This window comes from Ursus arctos, unplaced genomic scaffold (genome assembly GCF_023065955.2).
Source record: "Ursus arctos isolate Adak ecotype North America unplaced genomic scaffold, UrsArc2.0 scaffold_17, whole genome shotgun sequence".
Classification (NCBI taxonomy): Eukaryota; Metazoa; Chordata; class Mammalia; order Carnivora; family Ursidae; genus Ursus; species Ursus arctos.
Genome location: NW_026622841.1, coordinates 47,102,041 through 47,108,463, shown reverse-complemented (window position 1 = coordinate 47,108,463; position 6,423 = coordinate 47,102,041). Strand labels below are relative to the sequence as shown.

The 6,423-nt window shown below is 48.1% G+C and overlaps 1 pseudogene; it reads right to left on the bottom strand.

Moving 5' to 3' along the window:
• Window positions 1-282: 282 nt before the first annotated feature.
• On the bottom strand, window positions 283-399 carry LOC113253572 (5S ribosomal RNA; annotated as a pseudogene).
• Between the last annotated feature and the right edge of the window lie 6,024 nt (window positions 400-6,423).

The following is a 6,423-nucleotide window of genomic DNA, read 5'->3' as shown; positions in this document are numbered from 1 at the left end:
GTGCCACCTGAACATTCTTACTTGTCCACCATCGATCGTCCCATTCTCAAGGCTAGCTGAATCCTATCTTCACCAAGAGGTTTTCTCCAAGCACTAACTTTAATGGGTGGTGGCATGTTTCCCCTCTAAGGTTGAAGCTCCTAGTTAAACATCTTTGGAAACCTCACATGGTGCTTAAGATAATACCTAACACACATTTGCTCACAAATACTTGCGGACCGTTCTGCAGTCTTCCCAAAGTTTGGAACTGTTTCTTCCTTTCTTTTCTTTTTTTTTTTTTTAAGCCTACAGCACCCAGTATTCCTCGGAGGTCTGCCATCCAAGTACTAACCAGGCCTAGCCCTGCTTAGCTTCCAAGATCAGAAGAGCTTGGGTGTGTTTAGTGGTACGGCTGTAGGCTATCTCATCTTTTTTGAAGTGTGGATCTCATTTGCGGGCAAGTAGGCGCCCTTCTAGCTCTAGAGGCTCCGAACTCTCTGGGAAGCTCGGTTGGGTGTGCCCAGATTTTCACCCCCACACTATGGTCTCCTGGCTTAGTCTGAGGACACCCTAGCAGATGAACGTGGAGCTCTGGTTTTCTTCTCCTGCCTGTATCTGTCTCTGCCTCCTGGAGTTTCACCACCATTTAATGGTTATTGACACTGATAATGATAATGATAATGGCAACAGGAGACCTGAGAGGCAGCATAGCGTACTATGGATTCTGCAGGTACACTGTCTAGGTTTGTTTACGTTTTGTCTCTGCTGCTTACCAGCTGTGTGAACTTGGCAAGTTGCCTGACCTCTCTGTGCCTCCGCTTTCCATTTGTAAAACCAGAATCATGGTTTCTATTTCGTAGGAATGTTGAGAATTATGAGTTAATGTACGCAAAGTTCTTTAAATTTCTATTATTATTGGGAGTATAGCTACCATTTATTGAATGCTTACTGAGTGTCAGGTAGTGTTAAGAGCATCTCACATGTTATTTTATCTAAATGTTATTTTCTTCCTTACAGTGACCTTGTGAGTCACAAGGCGAGGAAACTAAGGCTCCGTAACTCACTTGGATCAAGGCAGCTGTGCCAGGAGAATGCCCTGCACGCAGAGCCAGAGTTCAAATTCAGGGCTGCCTTGCCTTTAAGCGGTTTGCTAATACATCTTCTCGTGCTAATGTGGCTAATATATGGTACATTGATTCTGGTAGCTTTCTTTGTAATACTGATTTGGAGGGAAATACAGACTCCTATTATTTTTCTCATCTTCCATGACCTCTTGTCTCCCATCATAGGTGGCAAAACACCTCGACAACATCTTGGAGAAATGTGGAGGCTGAGAAAACATCTCAACCACAGCTTTGGAGGTCTTCGGGATGATTGGACGGCTCGGGGAGCTGGACATTTCTGAAGGTTAGGCTGCCTGGGGTTGGTGGAGATTTGGGATGGCAGAGGAGATTGGGTGGTTAGACTTTTGTCTTTACTTCTGAATAACTGCTCTCATGACCAGTTAATCAAGTTGTCTGGAGTGGAGGCTGCAGACATACATGATACATGCCCTTCTACCATCTAATTAGCTTATGGTATCTGACACAAGTCAGATAGATCTAGGCTTAAATGCTTCTTTATACCTAAATAGGAAAGGCTAGAAAGTTGTTTAACTTCTCTGGAGTTCTCTGAAAAGAAAACACTTGATTGATCAGGTTTTCGAGGGAATTAAAAAAACATGTGATGGTCCCTAAGTATTTATCTCTTTGGTTCCAGTCTGGAACTGCAAGTGTTGGCAAGACTTTTCTAATGAATAACGGAAGGGTTTTTTTTAATTATCAGACTTAACCTTTATCACTAAGTAGAAAACATTCAGTGTGTGTCCTCTGGACCCATGTGATAACTGAGTGCTAGCCAGGCCCTGCACGAAATACATAATAATCCTCCCAACTCTTGTGTAAGGTGGGTATGGTCTCCAGTTTGCACATGAGAAATTCAGGTCCAGAGAAATGATTTGCCCAAAGTGATACAGTTGGTTAGTGGGAGAGTCAGGACTGACCCTCAAGACTCCAAAGCAGTGCCATCTCTCTATGACAGAGACAGCATAAATGCCATTCATTTCTTCATTCATTTGTCCAAGGTTTGTTGATCATTTGATATGTGCTTGGCACAGTTTCTGAGGCTATGTGTGTAATGCAAAGAAACATATGTGGAAATGTATACTGCGGTTGAAGAAACAATCACACACATATTGCAAACTTAAGAGCCTGAACTCACATTTGAAGTAATGTTGGGGCTCTCCTAGGACAGGATTTCTGGTCTCCCTAACCTAGAGGCATGACTTTTGTTACCCAGAGATCAGAGGGGATCTGAGACCTGCATAAATCTGGGACACTCAGGGGGCCACACTCTCAATGAGATGATTGAATTGAGGAGGAAAAATAACCCTCCAGCAGAGGAAGACAAGGAGGAACTTGGCTTGGAATCAGGTGAAATAAAATGTGTCCTGGGAGAATCCATAACAATAGGGGCCTCACAGGGGTTTGGGGTCAAAACTCATGCTACCAATGTGGTCCAGGCGTGAACCCCAACCCAAATGACCAATGCAAAAATAGTGCTTCAGTGATCTTACCTCCCCCCCTCCCCCGCCCGGGGCACCTGGTAGAAGCAAATGCAAAATGGATCTGGAGAGAGAGACTGTCAGCCCAGGCTGCACAGGATTCATACAGGCAAAGCCCCACAGAATAGGAGCTCACAACACCAAGTCTGCAACACACACACACACACACACACACACACACACACACACACACGCCATGCACCAGCATCAGCATACAGAATGTCTGTGGAAGACACCACAGAGTAGCAAAGTTTGAAGACTCGGTGGGTTGGACTTTAAAGGCTTCAGTGGGTCTAGGGCTGGCTTCAGTGGGTAAGGGGGCATCCTCAGTGTGAAGATCAGCCGGCACCAGGACAAGGAGGTAGGTCTTGGCAAGTCTTGCTTAAGAGTAGTAAGCGGTTAAGACTAACAGGAGCTGAAGGTTTTATTTAGAGGTCAGTGAAGAATAAAACTGAAATATTAAATGAAGGCCAAGTTGTCAAGGACTTTGAATGTCTTACCAAAGGTGGACAGGCGACATGATAAAACATTTAAAGAAGGGGCGCCTGGGTGGCACAGCAGTTGAGCGTCTGCCTTCAGCTCAGGGCGTGATCCCGGCGTTATGGGATCGAGCCCCACATCGGGCTCCTCTGCTGTGAGCCTGCTTCTTCCTCCCCCACTCCCCCTGCTTGTGTTTCCTCTCTCGCTGGCTGTCTCTATCTCTGTCGAATAAATAAATAAAATCTTAAAAAAAAAAACATTTAAAGAAGTCTTTGCAGAATGTTTGGTGATGCTTAGAAAATGCAAGGAAGGGGATAGAAAGGAGGACCGGGATTAATATCTGGTGGGACACATGGCAGGTTGGGAAAATGGATAAGAAAAAGGAATAGCCTGCTGTGGGAGAGCTAGAGGAAAAGCATATAGACTTCCTATTTAATCCAGAAGTTTCAAGCTGTGTCCTGCAGAATGAGTGTATTCCTCTGAGATACCTCTGAGCAGCCACTTATTTTATCTCATGCAACTTGGCCCTACATAACATTTCTTTTCTTTTTTTTTTTAAGATTTAATTTATTTATTTGACAGAGAGCACGAGCAGGGGTGGGGGGGTGGGGGCGGCAGACAGAGTGAGAGGGAGAAGCAGTCTCCCAAATGAGCAAGGAGCCCGACTGTGGGGCTCGATCCCAGGACCCTGGAATAATGACTTGAGCTGAAGACAGATGCCTAACGGACTGAGCCACCCAGGCGCCCCCCTATATAACATTTCATTTGGAAAAAATTATTTTGCAGCTTTGAAAAAATAGTAGAGCTTAAAAAATTGTTTTATTTTACTAAAGCAAAGGAGTAAGCTAAAGTCTTCGGCCAAAATATTCTAGGTGGGAAGGTATTGGGATGGTCTGGTTCTCCCTGTAGAGAATCGTGTGCAATTAGCTGCTTCATACATCATCTTCTTTTGGGAGGAGTGTGGTAACAATTGGTCAGCCGCTGCAGGTAGTTCGGTACAGTATATTATCAGCTTCACAGGGATCATCCCCACCCGGGTCAGATCCTCCACAACCAGGGCAAAATCCACAGGAAACCTCCAGGCGTGGTGAGACCTGCCCAACCCCCCGGGTGCAGAACTAGCACTCTGTAATCCGCAGTACTGATGGAGTGAGAAGTTCTGTGTTAGAGATGGCACATTTACAGGGAGAAGGGTCCCTTTGTCTGGATGAACCACCTCTTGCCCTTGGCCAGGGCTTAACTTCCGGCAGCCAGGAGAAGGCCAAGGAGTTTGAACCTGAGCAGAAGGAAAGGTGGGAGGTGTGCGTTGAGTTTCGTGTGGGGTGTGCTCTAATCCAGCTTTGTCAGCCCCTGGCAGCAGAGGTAAAATGAGCAGGGCCCAGGGGAGTTGGGGCTTTGAGTTGGGTGGAAACTGCTAGAAGATGCAAATTGGTAAATAAACATTAACACAAGGCGGCTCTGCTAATCCAGGACTGACAAAGGACAAATTGCTAATCTAACCTCCCAGCCAGGATGGCAGCCTCAGTGGAACAAAGGCGGCTTTTATAGCTTATGTTTTATTTGTAAACTGACAGCGGCTGGTCAGTTAAATGGATTTTCTCTCACCTGCCTCCAAGGGTTGGGGGTGGGGTGGCAGGTAATCCTCTCCTTCTCTACGGGCCCAGGGAAACAGTCACCTGATCTGACCAGGAAAGGCCTTGGAGGATGTGCCAAATTTTAGCCACTTTAGAGTAACTGCCGAATTGCTCGTCAACAATGGGGCCAGTGTCTGAGGGGGAAAGGCTGGGGAGTGGCAAGGCTTTCCAGCTCGTAATTCATGAGAGGCCTTGGGTTTCCAGGCCTCTCTCCAGGCTCGCAATTCCAGGGTTCGAGGCCTTCTCTGGGGAGGGTGGTAGTGAGAGCACGTTGGTGCTGTTAATTCTCTGAAAAGATGTCTGTCACCCAGGCTCCTTCCTACGGGAGGCAGGTTGCCTCCCCTACTTCCTCTGAAGAGCTGGCCCCCCAGCCCAGGGTGTCAGCTCATTCATTATTCCATTGGACCTGTGAGAGGAGAGCCTGGCACTGAGATCCGACACCCACACCGACAGCTGGCTCACACCTAATCGCCTGGGGAAAATCACAGATAAGTCCCCATCTCCAGGGGCCTCTGTCCTCTGTTACCCACTGCTCAATCTGCCTCCTGTCACCCCACTTCCTCCACCTCAAATGTCAAGGCATTCTGACTGGGGTGAAGTGCGGCTACCAAAGGGGAGGAGATGATATTTTTCTGGAGTAATTGCCTCTCTTAAGGCGCACCTTGTCGCTGTTGGCCACACAGGAATCCCGCTCACGGGTGCAGGGCTAGGTCTCCTGAAGCTATTAGAATTCCAAAGGTCTCCATAACCCCATGATCAAGGAGAGGACAGAAATCGTTTCCAGAGATTGTTCCTGAAGCCCCAAACCATGTCCATGACGAGGGAGTGATTTCAAATATGGGGTCCGAATCAACTGGGAGTGAGTGGGACGTTGCCCAGGAAGTTGCCCAGGCGGGGCCGAGGGACGGGAGCTGGTTTAAGGAAGTGTGGGAATGCAGTACGTAATGTTCTGCCCTCATCCGACAGGAGACCTCACGGCACAGATGCTTGACTTCTGACCGTCTCACTCACGCGCTAAGGCTTAGGAAGATTTTCTCTCTGTGTAGTCTCAGGTGCCTGTTTAAAGGTCCCATCCCAAAGGCTGTGACCTGAGACTTGGTCTCTAGGGGGATAGTTTGCAGGGGTGGAGGATGAGGGCTGACTAAACTGAGGATGCCTTACTTGGGCTTACTTGGGCTGGATCTGGGGCTTAGTTCACAGGCCTCTCTCCTCTGTGAGGAGCATCCCCCCTGCTCCCGCTGCCTTTTATGGACTGTCTACACCTCCTTCAAGTGTCCCTGTCATTCCTTTTCTGATAAGGATGGGACTACTGATTTCATACTGCCTTGCCCCTGACACGGCTCTAGCTAGCCCTGGTCTCTGGGACTCTGAGTGGCAGCATTTGGCAGGCTGCTCTCCTGCCCTTTGATCCCCTCTCTCCTCACTTTCCCTCCCGTGGTTCTCCTCTCCTCTCAGCACCTCTGCCCTCTCCTGCTTCCCCCACAGCTGGCACCTGTACATCCTTCAGGGCTTGATTCTTTTCTCTCTCTTTTTTTAAAAGATTTTATTTATTTATTTGACACAGAGAGAGAGATAGCCAGGGAGAGAGGGAACACAAGCAGGGGGTAGGTGCAGAGGGAGAGGAAGAAGCAGGCTCCCAGCGGAGCCCAATGCGGGGCTCAATCCCAGGACTCCGGGATCACGCCCTGAGCCGAAGGCAGACGGTTAATGACTGAGCCACCCAGGTGC